Source organism: Capra hircus, chromosome 20, assembly GCF_001704415.2.
Source record: "Capra hircus breed San Clemente chromosome 20, ASM170441v1, whole genome shotgun sequence".
NCBI classification, from domain to species: domain Eukaryota; kingdom Metazoa; phylum Chordata; class Mammalia; order Artiodactyla; family Bovidae; genus Capra; species Capra hircus.
The window spans coordinates 46,355,493-46,376,488 of NC_030827.1; positions in this window are offsets into that span (position 1 = coordinate 46,355,493).

Sequence of the window (20,996 nt, forward strand, 5' to 3'; positions counted from 1 at the left end):
CCTATTGACTTTCTGACAGGAATTTGTTTTCAAAGTGGCATAGAAAGGCCTTTTGGTTTAAACATGTGTGACTATGGCAGGATAGTGTATAGAACTCTTTGGAAATATTCTTAGCCAAATAATTCACTATTGATAGAAAAATTGAGTATAAAGCACAAGGCATTCACTATTCTGTACTGCTGTGCCAAAGGCATTTCTTTTGAAAAATATGGAACTGTTAAGACTGAGCTGTATAAGTACTGCATATGATCCTTTTCCTGTACCAATAGTTCTAATATTTTCTCAGTGACCTGGTTTTCCTTTAGTACTGTAACTCTTCCTACTCAAATCACATAGCTAAAATGCATCTAGTACTCCTTTATTTTGAAGATCCCTTTTATTGGACATTCAAATTTTGGCATGATTATTAAGGTACAATATTCTATCATTATACTTTCTATACTTGCCCTATTACCTTGAATTCTGTGATGCTGATTATGCTCAATCACACTCTCTATATTAGTAAGTCTACTTAAAGTGTCTGAATGACTTCATATTTTGCTTTGATTGAATCTAGTAACTAATTCACATTCTTATTTTTGCCTGGATTTTATATAATTATATGTTTGAGTACTCTGAAGATACATTAAAATACAAATGCAAATATTTTAGAAAGAGCAGTACAAATGTTTCATTAAATATATGTTCATGCTATCCAGTTTTGTTTCCTCTCCTGCAAAGTTTCTTTTAGTACACTTTATCTTTATTGAAAAATTATGCTTTTTCTCTGTTTTTAACTATCAATAACATATAGTATTTATTGGATACTTACACAGTAGGAGCCATTTATTAAAATTGTTCTAAGCATATTTTTCAAAATGTCTTCTTAATGACTTTAAGAATATGTGCAACCTTGTTTTACAAAAAAGGTGAGGCTGAACTAGAGTAGAAAGTTAAGCAACTGTTTAAAAACTCCTTAAAAATGAAAATAAGATTCAAGTTTAGAAAATATAAAGCCTGAATACATATTTTAAAGCACTATGCCTAGTATTTCCCTGATAATACTATTGCGGAATATGCACTCTAAGTCTAGAATGAGGTGAGTAAAACACATGTCTCAGGACTAAAATATACAGTTATTGTTATTTAGTCACTCTGTCGTGCCTGACTCTTTGTGACCCCATGGCCTGTAGCCCGCTGGGCTTCTCTGGTCATGGGATTCTTCAGGCAAGAATACTGCAGTGGGTTGCTGGGTCCTGGATCTTACCAACCCTGGGATCAAACCTGTATCTCTTTCATCTCCTGCATTGACAGGAGTGTTCTTTTCCACGGAGCCACCTAGGAAGCCCTTTATTAGAATACAGGTCTTTAAAAAGGATGTTTGTTATCTATTTTTTCCAAAATTTACTGTGGTGTCACAAATTTCCATCTTGAAAATTAAAAATATTTAACTCATTATTGTAAATAAATGATATCAATACAAAATTTCATGATGAACGAATTATCACTATTTTAATTAGAAACTATTGTTTATCTTTTCTTTTGCCTCAGGCTCTAATATGGCTCTATATAGAATGGTATACTTATCCCATCTTTATTTAAAAGGTGTGTATTTGCTCATCATGGATTTTTGCATTAATTTTGAGGTTTTTTAAAAATATTATTAAAAAAATATTGTTAGAGAATTTTTGGTGCCTCCCCACATTTTGCATTTGAGGTGATTGTCTTACTCTCCTCACCTGAGTCCTAGCCCTGAGTGTGAGGCTGGACTGCTCATTCTCAATGATGGCCATCAGGGCGCAGATGGATTTTTCCCACTTGAGAATATGTGGGAGGGTCGTATTCCGCTTCATTGAAGTTTATCTTGTCCACATGACTTGCTTCAGCCAATAAAATGGGAACAAGATTACCGTATGTCATCTTTTGTTGGAAGAGTTTACAAGTCAATGCACAATTTGCCATGTTTCCATATTTTTATGTTCCAGATTGTAGAGGCATTATCAGGCTGTGTTCTGATGAGACTGAGGCAAAAAAGAGCTGCAGGTCATTCTGCAATAGGTATCAAATGAGACCTTAATCTTTCCGGTTTAAACATTTGAGATTTGGCTCCTTATTGTTACTAAAGAAGAGTCTAACCTATTTTTACTAATATACCTTTTCAGCAATTTCAAATCTTTGATAAATGTCATTTTCTCAGTTACATTCATCCTGACTCCATGCCAAAAATTGCAACCTACACAAACATATAGACCTCTATACTTGTGACTTTTCATTAGTCCACTCAATCTTTTGAAAAGCGTATATCTGGTTTTGACATGCTGTATTAATTACATATGTATTATATTTTATGGCTACATACCATTCAATACTAAGCTTATAAACTCTTATTCTTATGGGCTGTAATGCAAAACTGTAATCTCTAAAGTCAGTTGATACAACAGCTAAGAACTGCAGTTACCATTTTGGATTCACTGAGCAGAGCAAATAGGAAAGAACACAGAGAACTGTTTATTCAGTTATCTTCTTGTTTAAGTATAAACCTGGGTTTCAATATTCATTAATTATATGCCTAGAATCTTGGGTGACTAGATATTTTCCAAAGTGGGTGATTTATTATAAAATTTCAAAACATTTGTTGGTGATATCATTTTAAGGTTAGATATTGGTTGAATATTTGGCTTTATATCAGCATAAATTCAACCAAGGGCCCCTCACGTGGATGCTTCGTACATTTTCCTGAATTACAAAATTGCTAAAGTCATGCTAACTTTTGCTTTGAAACTTGAAGCTTGGGAAATTTAAGTTAGCAGAAATACTATTAACTCATATAACTGATTTATTGGATTAAATTATTCAGACTAAAGAACACAATATATTGAAATTATGCATCTAGATGGTTATAAGATTCTGGGGTCATAAGATTACTAAATCCGTGCTAACTTTTGCTTTGAAACTCACTGGAAGTTTTGGAAGCTTAAGAGAGCACAACCCTTTAGCTAACACTAATAATACAGATTTTTTGGATTAAATTATTTAGAGTACAGAATATAGTATATTGAAGTTATACATCTAGGTGGTAACTCTTGAAACTACCCATAAACCCACTACTTCTTCATCAAGAGTCAGTAGAGAGAGGCATGGATGTATTTTCTTATTGTATCTGTTACTTAGTTAAATTAATTATATTATCTGAGTATATAAAATAATGAAATATACAAAAAATAAATTGTTTTATTTATATTTTAGCTATGTTAACAGGACTGATATAAGCAAAAATCCACAAAATGCCTTTCAATTAATTATTGGAAATATATTTGATAAATATTAGAGGAAATATAAAATCAGAAAGGATTCTTTAATGAAATTACTTCATCAGTGTCTTCATTTTTTTAAAGGTATACAGCATGCTTATATGATAAAATTATGTATTAAAATATGATTGCCATTATAGCAATAATTAGCACCGCTATCAACAGGGTCTTTAAATTGTCTTTTAACTTTAATTCCAAAAATGTGGGTGTGGTTTATGAAATAAAGAAAATAAGGCAGCCCACACTCAAAAGTTCTTTGAAACACACAAGAATTTTGAAGTAAAATGCATGCATTTGGTTTAAAACAAACTGTATAAGTTGTGAATGTATCATTTTTATACATCATTTTAACCAAACTTTTCAATTAACTTCTGCACTACATGTCCTAATGGCATCAGATAAGAGGTTTTCTAGTGTATAATTCTGTTGAATTGCAGACAATTTTAGAGATCATCTATTCCTACTGTCCTCAGTTCTGAACTTCATTTTTTTTTTTTTTTAAGCTCAAGATGTATATTACCTAAACCTTTAAATGGCTTGGAAAAAACTGCATAGCAAGTTAGGATTAAAAAAAAAAAATAGCTATACAATATTTCTTAAGACTTCTAGTTTAGATAAAATTTTGTTACATAGCGTAGCTGAAACACACACAACTTCACCTTTAGCATATAAACCCTACTTCCTTAATTTAGGTTCTCCCAAAAGCAATCATAAGACAAAGATTTGTGTGCAGGTAGTTTCTTTAGGAAACCAACCCTGAATATTCATTGGAAGGACTGATGCTGAAGTTGAATCTCCAATATTTTGGCTACCTGATGCAAAGAGCCAATTCATTGGAAAGGATCCTGATGCTGGGATAGACTGAGGGTAGGAGGAGAAGGTGGGGACCAAGAATGAAATGGTTGGATGGCATCACCAAATCAGCAGATGTGAATTTGACCAAACTCCAGGTGAAGGACAGGGAAACCTGGCATGCTGCAGTCTCTGGGGGTAGCAAAGAATTGGACACAATGTAGCACTGAATAACAAAATCTGCTTTTGGGAAGAGCAGGAGAAGGAAGGAGCAGCTGAGAAAGTTGGTTACCAGTAAAGTGTGTCAATGAATGAATTACTATTGAGAGTAACTGAGCACAGTCCTGTTTGGGTTATCCTGAAAATCATGTGGGTCACACTTTAGAACAATCTCTATTTAAGATAAGAGTATTGGAAGATGTATCCTCTTATCTTTCACTGGTTAAGAGTTGCCCCTGAACATCACTTTCCTGACACTTTGTTGAAGTTACACTTGCTGACCTACAAGCTGCTCTGTGGCCAAAGCAAACTCGCAAAAAGAAAATCAGAGGAGTGTGGTAATGAAACTTGCTCTTTCTGCCTTCCAGAATGGGCATGACACCTGTAAGTGAATGTAAGAGATGGAATGAAATGATACAGATCATTCCATCAGCAATATCTGCTACAATAATTTTAGATCCATACATAAGCAGATCTACTTGCTAAAGGATAGCATCTAAGACTCTTCCTATTATATTATTTATGACAATAAACTTACAAATATAATTAACTAATTTCCCCCAATGTGACATCCATATTCTTAAAATCGACTGAACTATTTCAGTTCCAATATGAAATTTTGTTTAAAATGGTTATTAAATTATACAAATGATCATCTTTAAGATAAATGTTACAAGGATAAATTGTATAGGGAATATAGCCAATATTTTATAACTTTAAATGGAGTGCAACCACCCAAAATATTGAATCATTATGTTGTATATCTGAAGCTAATATAACATTGTAAACAACACTGCAATAAATATATAATCTCCCAAATAATTGACTCATTAACCTTTTTAGACAATTTAATCAACAGTCAATGTTTTACAAGTTATGTGGCCATCCTAGGTACTCACAGTTTGTTAAAGTTGTTAATAAGCATCTGTCACAGAATTATAAAATGCACTTGGATCTTTCTCAAGAATACTTTAAGTCTTATCATTCTACCTTTAAGCCATTGTTAATATTATTTATTTATAGATTACTTCCCTGGTGGCTTAGACGGTAAAGCGTCTGTCTACAATGTGGGACACCCGGGTTCGATCCTTGGGTCGGGAAGATCCCCTGGAGAAGGAAATGGCAATCCACTCCAGTACTGTTCCCTGGAAAGTCCCATGGACAGAGGAGCCTGGTAGGCTACAGTCTATGGGGTCGCAAAGAGTTGGACATGACTGAGCGACTTCACTTTCACTTTCACTGTGTATAAAATAAACTCATGATTGATCAATAGTTTTAGTGATCAGTTATTTTATGTGTAGTTTCATATATCAAAATTTTCATCTTTTCTTGTTTTATTTTTGGAGAGTCTATCACCATTGTGACTTAAACCTTTTAGAAACCATTCTTGACCTGTTTCAAACTAACACTGATAAGAGTAAGCAGAGAAAACAAACAAGTAGCAAACTTTCAAGAAGACACACATCTAATTTATTTAAAACAAAAGTCTGAATTGGAAAGTCAAAAATATCTATAATGCTTCTGAAATTGCTATAATGTTCTTGTTGTTGCTGCTATTTGTTTATCTCTCTCTTTCCCTCTCGGGCTTAAATTTCATCTAAAGCTGTCCTGTTTCAGAATAATCAATACATAATAGACATTCCCTTTTAAATAATCTCCAGTTTATCAAAGTAGAAGTGGATGTTTCATCTTGGGGCATCAGATCAAAATAAATGCTGTTCTCAAATTAAAAACTAGTTTAAAATTTTGGACTAAAGCTAGTCCAACATAGTGGTTAAAAGCAACAGTGTTACTCAGAGCTTGATATCCAAAGTCACAGTAGTCGACAGATGAATAACTTCTAGCTTTCCTTTTTTCTTTCCTTTTTCAGAGGTAGGAACTTTCAGGAGTTATTGGGTTTTTTGATCGATAGTTTATATCTTACAAATCTTACTTTTTAAAATTTTCATTACTGTTGAGTATACATTAGTAGTTATTTTATGGAAGCATTGAGGTTTCTCTTTTATTACTTTCAGTACCAGCTATAATCTTAATTTAATTCAGAAAGCAGGAAGTCATCATGGCAATGATAAGCTTGGTATGTAATATTCCTTCATTTTAGACAATATTATAGACAATATGAAACTCCAAATGCTGTAATTTATCCCCAGGCAACATCTCAGCACAGAAGCAGTTGTCAGAACACAGAACAAAATTCTGTGTTTGGTAAACTTAGTTTATCCAAAGTTAATGCACTATATGGATATTACACTATCATTTATGTAACTAATTATAGATGATACAAATAGTCATCAAAAGGATAATTTATTTTTCTTCTTTTTTATAGTAAGTGGCTCACTTCATTTTATAACATATTTTGCAAAGTTGAATTGAAGCATTAAATGTTCAATTTCATCACAGTAAACATCTGAATTATAAGTGAATATAAAATACAATATCAAGCAAGTTGCTGAGGAGGCAGAAAGCATCACATGGTTTGCCTCAAGGTGATAAAATTTTATAGCTAGACAGAAGTCTCTCATATTACAGATAAAAAATTTTGGCTCAGATCTATTAAGTTACTTCTTCAAGGACGCAGAAAGATTGTTCAACTGGGCCTAGGATTCTTGTTTCAGCAAAGGAACTCACTGTTCATTATAATATTTTCAAAAATAAAATGGGTAATTAGATGCCTATAAATATAGTATAACTGGCTATAAAAATGGTTTAAGTAAAGGACTATAAGCAAACTATGTCCACAAATATATAAATCATCTTTTACTTCAAACTCCTACAGACAAATATAGAAATAATGGGCCAGTAGAACTGAAGCTTTTCATTAATAACAGGTGAAATTTCCTGTATCAAAAGATTTTCTTATTTTGTCGTTTTTAAGTTAATTTCAGAAGATCTTAGCCAGTATCTTGGGTTCCAATTTTTACATGTTCTGTGGAAAAGCTTTACATGTCTTACAGTTATATAAGGGATTACTCTAGTGAATATCATTATAACTTACTTCACTTTAAAATTATGACTTTATTAAATCCACATAGTTTCACATTTGATCCATCTTTATTTACCCAATAATGTAGAACTGAAATGGATTTATTATCATCTGGTTATTATAATGATGCAATAAGGAATGGATTCACAATGTACTGCCTCAAACTTAAGTATTAAAATATATGAGTATGTTTTTCAGACAGTTATATTAGTATGTTTCTGCTTGTGTGTAATAGAGAAAAATAAGGGGAAGAGAGAGAGTGTAAAGAGCTTGAAACCACATAAGCATGTGATTAATGCAGGTTTTTCTGATCATTTTGTTTAATGGAATGTTTGCATTAGAAAACATCTAAACTATAGGAATGGAATATATCTATTGGAGAAAAATGTATATACACCTAATTCCATTAATACAAAATAATTTAGTATTTAAAATACAAATCTTTAAAATTTTCCTTCCCAAATATTTTGAAAACTGTGATATGAAGTAGCTATTTAGATGTGCTTAAATGAATATTAAGATTTGGGGAGGTGGGTATTTTTTTGGTCATAGTCTGCAGCATGTGAGAATTTTAGTTCCCTGATCAGGGATCAAACCTGTGCACTCTATAGTGGAAGTGTGGAGTCTTAACAACTAGACTGTCAGGGAAGTCTCAATTCTGAGTTTTAATTTTAATTAATAATTTTAATCTTTATTTCCAAAATTACCATTGTTTATTTTTCTAGTCTTTAACTCATATTTTATACATCAAAAAAATTTTGGATGTAACAATCACACACACTTGTCATCATCTATAATCAAATTTTCTCCAAGTTATAGGTCAAATATTTAAAAACTTTATCAACATTTTATCATTTTAGGTGACAAATTATAATGATAATTCTTAAAGCTTGATTTAATTTTTATTGACATATAACTGATTTGCAGTATTATATGAGTTTCAGGTGTACCACATAATTATTCAATATTTTTATATATAAAAATGGTCACCAAAACAATACAGTGTCTAATTACCATCTTTAACCACAGTTATTACAATATTATTGACTATATTTCCTATGCTGTACATTATATTCCTTTGAATTACTTATTTTATAATTAGAAATGTTTACCTTTTAATCTCCTTAGAATATTTTGACTATCCTCCCATGCCCCTTTCATCTGTCATTTCCCAGCTCATAATCTATTTTTATCAGGCTGCTTGTGTTTTCCTTTGTTCATTTGCTTTGTTTTTCAGATTTCTTGTGTAAGTGAAATCATATGACATTTACCTTTCTGTTTGACTTATTTCATGTAGCATGATACCCTCTAGGCATCCATGTTATCGAAAATGGCAAGATTTCATTCTTTTTTATGGCTGAGCAATACTCCATTATAGATTTAAAATATTTTCTTTATCCTTTTATCTATCAGTGGACTCAAGTTACTTTCATATATTGCTATTTAAACAATGCTGCAATTAATATAAGGTGCATATGTCTTTTCAAATTAGTGTTTTTGTTCTCTTTAGGTAAATACTCAGAAGGAGAATTGCTTGATTATATGGTAGCTCTATTTTTAAATGATTCAGAAACCCCCATATTGTTTTCCATAGTGGCTTCATCAATTTAAGTTCCCATCAACAGTGTACAAGTGTTCTCTTTTCTCTACATTTTGCTAGCACTTGTTATTTGCATTCTTTTTGATGATAGACATTCTGAAAAGGTGTAAGGTGTCATCTCATTGTGATTTTTATTTGAATTTCCCTAATCATTAGTTATGTTGAGCATCTTTCACGTGCCAGTTGGCCGTTAGTATGTCTCCTGTTCAGGTCTTCTACCAAATTTTTAATTAGATTGTTAGATTTTGTTATTGTTGTTTGTTTGTTTTCTGATATTGAGTTATATGTGGTGTTTATATATTTTGGATATTAATCCATTATCAGACATATAATTTGCAAATAACTTCTCCCATTCAGTAGGTTGCCTTTTTTGTTTATTGCTGGATTCCTTTGCTGTGCCAAAGCTTTTGAGTTTGATGCAACCTCATCTGTTTGTTGTTGTTGTTGTTGTTGTTGTTGTTTTGCTTTTTTCCCCCTTACCTGAGAAGGCAGATACAAAGAAATATTGCTAAGAACAATGTCACAGAGTATATTTCCCATTTTTTCTTCTAAGAGATATCTGAATAAAGTCTCATGTTTAAGTCTTTAATACATTATGAGTTTATTTTGTTTATGGTGTAAGAAAGTGGTCCAGTTTGATTATATTGCACATAGCTATCCAGTTTCCCCAACACCATTTATTGAAGATTCTGTTTTTCCTCATTGTGTATTCTTGCTTCCTTGTCAGAGATTAATTTCCATGTACATTTTTTTCTTGACTGCCCATTCTCTTTCATTTATATGTGACTGATTTTTAATAATGCCACACTATTTGGATTACTACAGCTTTGTGCTATAGTTTGAAATCAGAGCATTTATCTTCATTTCATTAAGATTTATTTCTTGGAGTTTTATCTTGTTCATTCATTTGGAGCATATTCCTCTTTTTCCTCATTTTTAAAAATTTTCTGTGTGTGTTACTATGAATTAGGCAAAAGTACTGCTCCTGGTCTTGAAGGCATAGCCTTATGGAGGATTGTCCCTGATGTAGACTCATGTGCTGGTTGCCTCTGGCAGCCTGACTGAAGCTAGAGAAGTAATGGACCAGGAATCCCTCAGCTTTGTCCCTGGCCCACAGTGGCAGAATGGCTGGAGCTGGTGTGGGCCAGGGACCTGGGGTGTGCTAGAATAGTCCTGGCAGACCTATAAGACTGCCTAGACATTTTTTTTCTTTTTTTTCTGTCCATTCTATCAAGGTAGGGGGCAGGCAAAAAAGTGGTACTCTCCAGTGCCTCCAACTCTGGAGTGAGTCCCAGCAGTTTCCTGTTCATTTATCAGACATTTTTAGGCTTAATAAGTAGATTTCCTCACATATAGTGCAGATGCCTTTTAAATTGCTGTTTGTTTGTTTGTTTGTTTGTTTTTCTGTACCTATGGCAGGTGAGTCTGTGTGCAAGCCGCTCTGTGGTATTCCTCCTTACTGCAGGTCCTGAGATGGCCTCTGTCTTTCCTATCCATCTCTCTGGTTCTGCCATCATTTGTTGTGCAGAAGCAGTTCAATCAATCCTAAGTTCTCCCTCAGGAGAAACTGTTTATTTAAAAGATAGATTCCCCATGTTCCCAGGAGGAATTGAGTTCAAACTATTCTTATACTACCATCTTGGACCCAGCCCTCCAAAAAAAAAATCCTCTGCTTCACGAGAGAATGTATCATTTATGTCTAGCAGTAAAGCTATGAGCAGTTCATATTAATGCAAAGATAGCATGAACTGATTTGGGTCTTGTTGCTAACTTTTTGTGTACCTATGTAACTGGCTCTCAAAACCAACTAAATTTGTTTTTACCAAGGTCCCTTTATTTTTGCAGCCCAGAAATTCAATTTTTATACTTAGCTCAGAGAAACTTAATTTCTCAAGTTCTCCTCTAAGTTTAGATATGGTGATTTGTTAAGGAGAATATAGGCACCAAATGTTGGCCTGGCATTTCTAGACTTTCCTTTTCTCTGGTATTTGAACCTTTCAAACCTTCTGATGTTTTTAAGCAGATTAAAATATATATATATATAATTTTTTTCCTCTGCATTGTCTAGGTTTTCTGGAGGAAGCTTGGTTTGACCAAATTGTCCACAATTACAAGAGACAAAATGTCTTAAAGAATTTTAATTGTTTGATAGCTTCAACATGAGTGCATATTTCTTGAAGCCTAGGATTAACCTCCAAATTTCTTTTTTGTCTTTGAAATATATGACTGTTAGGTATAAAAAGTTATCAGCTTATAGCTGTTTGAATCATACCTTAACTTTCCATAGAGATGTTCATTTTAGATGCATATTTCACAACAGTTCACTGTGTCAGATTATGTTGAGATATAAACATTAAAATACAATTCTCAGTAAAACTGAGCATCATTTTTTGGAAATGATGATATTTGATATTAACATAAACCATGTGCATATGAAAACAGAAATTATGTAAAGTGAAATAGAGACAGTAGTCTTGCAAATAAAGACATAACAGTTTTTTGACGTACAGCAAAATGTCAATTCATATTACATGAGTAATGATCAGTTAAAAATACCAAGAATCATGAAAGAAATCTCACTCTTTAGTATAGCTGCCTATTGCCACAGTGAAAATTGAACATTCATTGATATGCAAAAATCTACATCATTTAAAAAAAACAACATCCACACTCAAATGCTTATATTTAATAGAACTACAGAACTAACTAGATGTAGAACAGACACAATTGCTCTAGTGTAATGTAAATAGAGCTTAATACAAACCTAAGTAACATACCTCCCTTGTAGGGTTATTTGAAGGTCTTGCAATTACCCTTCTTAAGGATTCTCATAATTTAATTCTATTACAGTATTTTATCCTCTGGAAGGGGTAACCTTTTGCAAGTTATTATTGTTGGAAGAATACTTATCTAATCAACAACATTGCTATTAATTTTTATGTGGTAATAGGAATAAAAGTTTCTACCGTTTGTCAAATTTTTGCTTTGTGCGAGAATTGACATACATTGTGCCACAGACTAGACACATACACAGGCCCAGTAGGTATAATTGTCTGTGTGTGTATATTCAGTTTTCTATGGGATTAAATCTTTTCAGGTTTACATTGACTTTTTAGTTTTTATATATATATATATATATATATATACACATAATTTTTATATTATAATGTTTTTATATATAATGCTATATATTATAATGTTTTTTATATATAAAGTTATATATATATATATAATGGTAAGAAACTCATATGCTATAACAGGAAAAAATGGCAGAGTAGAATCCATATCAAGTTTTGATTGGTGTTTTGAATAGTTCAGTGTGTCTCAAATTAAGCTACCCACCACCAGTTGGCAGAAGACAATGCTTCAGATAGAGATATCTATGAGTCAAGTGAATTTTTTTCAATTATTTTCATTTCAGTGCAATCCGAAAGCAATAGAATTATTCTAGCTTATCTGTGTCACAACCTGTAACCTGTAAAAATAGGTTACAAACTGTTGTAACCAATTATGTAGGTATTTTATACTAAGTTGTACTATATTACATGAGTTAATGGGAAAAGAAAACCAAATATTCTTAATAAATAAATTATAATAAATATAACTAAAAATTTTGGAAATGTGTCATTGATATAGTCTGTATATGAATGTCAGACTCAATGAACTTTCTGCATAAATCAATAGTGCATTAATATTAACAGAAACAATTAATCTCAGGAATTTTCAGAAATCATTTCTATACATGAAATTGATATTAATTGGAATTATATTGGTTTGCAATTTCTTTGCAATTAAATGTCTTTTAAAATATTTTGTTGGTACAATCTCCCAAGACTGAACCAAGAAGAAATAGAAATTATGAACAGATGGATCACAAGCATTGTAATTGAGACTGTGATTTAAAAACTGACAGCAAACAAAAGTCCAGGATGTGATGACTTTATGGATGAATTTTGTCAAACATTTTATATTTCTGAAGCTGTTCGAAATAGGAAAAACTCCCAAACTCATTCTGTGAGGGCACAATCAACCTGGTTCTCAAACCACACAGTTCAATACAGTTCAGTACAGTTCAACCGCTCAGTCGTGTCCGACTCTTTGCGACCCCAGGAATCACAGCATGCCAGGCTTCCCTGTCCATCACCAACACCCGGAGTTTACTCAGACTCACATCCATCGAGTCAGTGATGCCATCAAGCCATCTCATCCTCTGTCATCCCCTTCTCCTCCTGCCCCCCAGTCTCTCCCAGAATTAGAGTCTTTTCCAAGGAGTCAACTCTTGGCATCAGGTGGCCAAAGGTGGAGTTTCAGCTTTAGCATCATTACTTCCAAAGAAATCCCAGGGCTGATCTCCTTCAGAATGGACTGGTTGGATCTCCTGGCAGTCCAAGGGACTCTCAAGAGTCTTCTCTAACACCACAGTTCAAAAGCAACAATTCATTGGCACTAAGTTTTCTTCACAGTCTAACTCTAACATCCATACAGGACAACTGGAAAAACCATAGCCTGGATTAGACTGCATTCAGATGCTTATATCTTTCCTTTTCTCCTTTGCTTTTCACCTCTCTTCTTTTCACAGCTATTTGTAAGGCATCACCAGACAGCCATTTTGCTTTTTTGCATTTCTTTTCCATGGGGATGGTCTTGATCCCTGTCCCCTGTACAATGTCATGAACCTCATTCCATAGTTCATCAGGCACTCTATCTATCAGATCTAGGCCCTTAATTCTATTTCTTACTTCCACTGTATAATCATAAGGAATGTGATTTAGATCATACCTGAATGGCCTAGCAGTTTTCCCTACTTTCTTCAATTTAAGTCTGAATTTGGTAAGAAGGAGTTCATGATCTGAGCCACAGTCAGCTCCTGGTCTTGTTTTTGTTGGCTGTATAGAGCTTCTCCATCTTTGGTTGCACAGAATATAATCAATCTGATTTCAGTGTTGACCATCTGGTGATGTCCATGTGTAGGTGTTCTCTTGTGTTGTTGGAAGAGGGTGTTTGCTATGACCAGTGCATTTTCTTGGCAAAACTCTATTAGTCTTTGGCCTGCTCCATTCCACATTCCAAGGCCAAATTTGCCTGTTACTCCAGGTGTTTCTTGACTTCCTACTTTTGCATTCCAGTCCCCTATAATGAAAAGGACACCTGTTTTGGGTGTTAGTTCTAAAAGGTGTCACCCTGCTTATTTAACTTATATGAAGAGTACATCATGAGAAACGCTGGACTGGAAGAAACACAAGCTGGAATCAAGATTGCTGGGAGAAATATCAATAACCTCAGATATGCAGATGACACCACCCTTATGGCAGAAAGTGAAGAGGAGCTAAAAAGCCTCTTGGTGAAAGTGAAAGAAGAGGGTGAAAAAGTTAGTTTAAAGTTCAAAATTCAGAAAACGAAGACCATGGCATCTGGTCCCATTACTCCATGGGAAATAGTGGGGAAACAGTGGAAACAGTGTCAGACTTTATTTTTGGGGGCTCTAAAAATCACTGCAGATGGTGATTGCAGCCATGAAATTAAAAGACACTTACTCCTTGGAAGAAAAGTTATGACCAACCTAGATGGTATATTAAAAAGCAGAGACATGACTTTGCCAACTAAGGTCCGTCTAGTCAAGGCTATGATTTTTCCTGTGGTCATGTATGGATGTGAGAGTGGGACTGTGAAGAAGGCTGAGCACCGAAAAATTGATGCTTTTGAAGTGTGGTGTTGGAAAAGACTCTTGAGAGTCCCTTGGACTGCAAGGAGATCCAACCAGTCCATTCTGAAGGAGATCAACCCTGGGATTTCTTTGGAAGGAATGGTGCTAAAGCTGAAACCCCAGTACTTTGGCCACCTAATGAGAAGAGTTGAGTCATTGGAAAAGACTCTGATGCTGGGAGGGATTGGGGGCAGGAGGAAAAGGGGACGACAGAGGATGAGATGGCTGGATGGCATCACGGACTCAATGGGGACGCGAGTCCGAGTGAACTCCGGGAGATGGTGATGAACAGGGAGGCCTGGAGTGCTGCAATTCATGGGTTCGCAAAGAGTTGGACACGACTGAGTGACTGAACTGAACTGAACTGACTGGAATGACTTTTGTTGGCAAAGTAATGTCTCTGGTTTCAATGTGCTATCTAGGTTCGTCATAACTTTTCTTCCAAGGAATAAGTGTCTTTTAATTTCATGGCTGCAGTCAACATCTGTAGTGATTTTGGAACCCCCTCCCCCCAAAAACACAGTCTGACACTGTTTCCACTGTTTCCTCATCTATTTCCCATGAAGTGATTGGACTGGATGCCATGATCTTAGTTTTCTGAATGTTGAGCTTTAAGCCAACTTTTTCACTCTCCTCTTTCACTTTCATCAAGAGGCTTTTTAGTTCCTCTTCACTTTCTGCCATAAGGGTGGTGTCATCTGCATATCTGAGGTTATTGATATTTCTCCCAGCAATCTTGATTCCAGCTTGTGCTTCTTCCAGCCCAGCATTTCTCATGATGTACTCTGCATATAAGTTAAATAAGCAGGGTGACAATATACATTCCTTTTCCTATTTGGAACCAGTCTGTTGTTCCATGTCCAGTTCTAAGCGTTGCTTCCTGACCTGCATATAGATTTCTCAAGAGGCAGGTCTGGTGGTCTGGTATTCCATTCTCTTTCAGAATTTTCCACAGTTTATCGTTATCCACACAGTCAAAGGCTTTGGCATAGTCAATAAAGCAGAAGTAGATATTTTTCTGGAACTCTCTTGCTTTTTCAATAATCAAAGAGATTTTGGCAATTTGATCTCTGGTTCCTCTGCCTTTTCTAAAACCAGCTTGAACATTAGGAAGTTCATGGTAAACGTATTGCTGAAGCCTGGCTTGGAGAATTTTGAGCATTACTTTACTAGTGTGTGAGAGGAGTGCGATTGTGCGGTAGTTTGAGCATTCTTTGGCATTGGCTTTCTTTGGGATTAGAATGAAAACTGTCCTTTTCCAGTCCTGTGGCTACTGCTGAGTTTTCCAAATTTGCTGGCATATTGAATGCAGCACATTCACAGCATCATCTCTCAGGATTTGAAATAGCTCCACTGGAATTCCATCACCTCCACTAACTTTGTTTGTAGTGATGCTTTCGAAGGCCCACTTGACTTCACATTCCAGGATATCTGGCTCTAGGTGAGTGATCACACCGTCGTTATTATCTTCATCTTGAAGATCTTTTTCGTACAGTTTTTCTGTGTATTCTTGCCACATCTTCTTAGTATCTTCTGCTTCTGTTAAGTCCATACCATTTCTGTCCTTTATTAAGCCCATCTTTGTGTGAAATAGTCCCTTAGTATCTCTAATTTTCTTGAAGAGATCACTAGTCTTTCCCATTTTGGTGTTTTCTTCTATTTCTTTGCACTGATTGCTGAGAAAGGCTTTCTTATTTCTTCTTGCTGTTCTTTGGAACTCTGCATTGAGATGCTTATATCTTTCCTTTTCTCCTTTGCTTTTCGCTTCTCTTGTTTTCACAGCTATTTGTAAGTCCTCAGAACCAGTAACACTGAAGAAGCTGAAGTTGAACAGTTCTATGAAGACCTACAAGACCTTTTAGAACTAACACCCAAAACAGATTTCCTTTCACTATAGTGGACTGGAATGCAAAAGTAGGAAGTCAAGAAACACCTGGAGTAACAGGCAAATTTGGCCTTGGAATGAGGAATGAATCAGGGCAAAGACTAATAGAGTTTTGCCAAGAAAATGCACTGGTCATAGCAAACACCCTCTTCCAACAACACAAGAGAACACTCTACACATGGACATCACCAGATGGTCAACACTGAAATCAGACTGATTATCTTCTTTGCAGCCAAAGATGGAGAAGCTCTATACAGCCAACAAAAACAAGACCAGGAGCTGACTGTGGCTCAGATCATGAACTCCTTATTGTCAAATTCAGACTTAAATTGAAGAAAGTAGGGAAAACCACTAGACCATTCAGGTATGATCTAAATCAATTCCCTTATGATTATACAGTGGAAGTAAGAAATAGATTTAAGGGCCTAGATCTGATAGAGTGCCTGATGAACTATGGACTGAGGTTCATGACATTGTTCAGGAGATAGGGATCAAGACCATCCCCATGGAAAAGAAAACCACACAAAGTTACCACACAAAAAAAAAAAAAAAGAAAGAAAGAAAGAAAAGAAAATCACAGGCTAATTTCACTGGTGAATGTACACAAAAATCCTCAACAAAATACTAGGTATTTGAATCTAACAATTCGTTAAAAGGATCATATGCCATGATCCAGTGGGGTTTATCCCAGGGATGCAATGATTCTTCAGTATATGTAAATCAATCAATGTGATATACCACATCAATGAATTGAAGAATAAATAGCTAATGTGTCTTAATATCATCAAAACAAACAACTCAATGAAAAAATGGATAAAATACCTAAATAGACATTTTTTCAAAGAAAACATACAGGTGGCCAAGAGGCACATGAAAAGATGTTCAACATCATTAATTATTAGAGAAATATAAATCAAAACTATAATATGATAGCACCTCTTACCTGTCAAAAGAGTTATCATTCAAAAATCCACAGACAATAAATGCCAGAGAGGGTGTGAAGAGTAACGGACCCTCCTATACTGTTGGTGAGAATGCAAATTTGTACAGCTACTATGTAGAACAGTATGAAGGTTCCTTAGAATCTAAAAATAGAGCTACCATATAAACCTGGAATCCCACTCAGGCATATATCTGGAGAAAATCATTATCTGAAAGGTTACATGCACCCCAGTATTCATTGCAGCACTGTTTACAAGAAACAACCAAAACGCCCATCAACAGAGGATTGGATTATGAAGATGTGAAGATAATGAAGATTATAAACAATGAAATAGTCCTAGCCCATTAAAAAGAATGAAATAATGCCATTTGCAGTAAAATAGACAGACTGAGAGATTGTCATACTGAGTGAAATAAGTCAGACAGAGAAAGGAATATCACAACACTTATAAGTGAAATCCGAAAAGAAATAATACAGATAAATTACTTACAAGACAGACACAGACTCACAGACTTAGAAAATGAACTTACAGTTAGCATGAGGGATGGGTGGGGGTAGGGTTATTTAGGGAGCTTGAGATTGACATCCACACACTGCTGCATTTAAAATGGATAACCAGAAAGGACCTACAGTATAACACAGGGAACTCTGCTTAATATTATATAGCAATCTAAATGGGAAGATAATTTGAAAAAGAATAAACACAAGTCTAACTGAATTACTTTTCTGTACATCTGAAATCATTATAATATTGTTAATCAACAATAGCACAATATAACCTAAGATGTTTTAAAAGTTTGTAGGAATATCACCACAGTTTATATTTAGTTTTAAATTTGTATAGATTCAATATCATTGAAATGAAAATCATTTAAGCCAGTTTCACGGCCAATACAATTATTTTCTTATAAGATAAATCTATATATTATTTTTGGTTTAGAAACAGTGTCATGGGAATAGTTAAGTGTTGATGAAGTAGGAACAAGAAGTATAAGACACTCAGTTGAGAAATCAGTTGTGAGAAAGTATGTTTTTTACACACTTATCATAAGAAGCCTTAGGATAATTCAGGATCAAATATGAAGGTTGGGAAACAGTATATAAAGTTACCACCTTCTTATTTTTTCCTTAAGGTTCAATCTGAGCTACAGACTCCTCCATAGTATGATAATAAGGCAGAATAACCCAAAATTCTATTCATCTTTAAAGCTGTTTTATGCAGCATTATGTGTTACAGAAACTCATGTTGAATTTTTAAATCATTTTCTTATAAAAGTAGTGAGAAGACTGACCTACAAGTATACTTTAATCTGAAAAATATAAATACATATTCATAAAAGTAGAAAATATACTGCAACCAAATAAAAGTAAATATAGTTGCCAAGGTAATATGTTCATTTTTCTGTTCAGCACAAATTACTATAAATTTAAAATATTGAATTCTAAAGAAGTACCAAAGAGGTCACTTTGCAAGTCATTTTGCATTTATGGTACATAGAAATAAAATTTTAGTGTTTGAAATATATCATCTTCTTTTTAACTGCCTGCTAAGTGGCAATCCGTTCATCATTTTAAGTAGGCATTCAACTTGAAATATAAAATTCACATGTTATCAATCAGGATAATCAAGTAAAACTACCCTTTATTTACTGTATTTGAGAAATTAACATTAAACTACTAACATTTCTGCCAGTTTAATGAAAAAAAATTTCTTTTTTTAACATCATGCTGACAAGGATTTTCCTTCATAGGGATCTGTACTTCAGAAGTTCAGATAAACTTTGTCTCAACCTATGAATAAAAAATTCTACTGTTGAGGTCATGGTGAAATTGACTTGCATGGAAACTGCCTGCTTAACTTGTTGTCAGATGGTCTGGCACCCCTGAGGAAGGTGGATCAGAAAGTCTTTTGCTAACTGAATGACTTGAATTTTATTAACCTACCAAAACTAAAAATCAATATCTGGCTATATATATGTTACTCAAAATATTTATGTAATTGATATCTGATGCAATAAACAGTACCTGCTTCCTGAAGTAACATAAGTAATGTAAAATTTATAAACAAGTAAAGAAATAGAATTAGAACAAAGCAATTTTACTTACCCCATAAAATGAGGGAAGAAAATAGAGTCAGCAGTTTTTCATCCTTGATAAGAGAGAGAATTCAGTAAATATAATCATTATATCAATAAATATAATCACTGTGAGTAAGCTAAACCCAGCATTAAAAAGGAACTCAGATTTATTCTAAACACTGAAAAAATAAAATTGAATTCTAAAAATTCTAAATTTATTCTAAATTCTAATTTATTCTAAAAATTGAAAAAGTAAATACAACTTTAGGAATTCTATGTTTTGAGTGTGTGTATGGCGAACATCTAAAACAACATGATCATATAAAACACATCTGTATTAAACTCATTTAATTATATTACCCTCTGAGATAGGTGATATATGATCCGTACTTTAAATATGAAAAAACTGATACGCAAAAAGTCATTTGGCCAAGCCACTTTACTAATTAGTGAAGCTGAAATTCAAGTCTATGTATTTTTATCTTCAGAATTCATGCTTTTCAATGGCAGATAATTTTGAAAAAAAAAAAAAACTAAAAATAGAAAATTAAGTAATGAAACAGATATATGAGTAACATCTAAGAAAAAGAAACATGGTTAACAATAAGAGTAGTTTAAATATAACAGTGAAAACAGAAAAAGGGAAAACTTTATGTGGCTCAATTATATAAAATAATGTATTATTGTGTAACTTTTCATTCTCATAAACTTCAAAGGATATAGGATAAAATTTTGTAGTCCTGATAGTGGATTCCTTTAACATTAATTTCTGAGAAATAATCTTGTCTTAAAAATAAAAATGACAAATAATTTGCATAATATAATAGGCTCAGATATAATAAATATGTATTCATTGTTATGTAATGTCCTGATGCAATTGAAACTGATAACTAAGAGCCAAGTTTTCCATTTCTGTACAAATTATTTATAACTCTTGAAGGTATGTGGAAGAATGACCTTGGATTCAAAGATACCCATGCCCTAATCCTCAATACCTGTGATTGTGTTACCCAAAGGGATTTTCTAGATCACACTAAGATTAGTACTTTAAAACAGGGAGATTATCCTGGTTTATCTGGGTAAGTCAATCTAATTATATCAACCCTTAGAAGTAGAGTATATTCTTCACCTGGAGACATAAGAGATTCAGGAGAAGTGGGAATCAAGGGGCTTCAAAGCTTGAGAACTCCACCCAGCTTTGCTGGGTTTGACGATAAAGGGGTAACGTGACAAAGGAAGTTAGGTGACCTTAGAAAGCTAAGAGATTTCTGCTGACCATCTGTAAGGAAATAAGAAATTCAGTATTGCAACTACAAGCAACTTCATACAACCTACAGCTTTAATAAACTCTAATACAGATTCTCCTAGCAAACTTCAAGAAACTCAACCTTGCTGACAACTCCTTCCCAGTTTTGCGAAACTCTAAGCAGAGGACTTACACTTCTGACTTAGCGGATTTTGAGAAAATGAATGTGTTCTGTTTTCAGCCAATTGCATTTGTG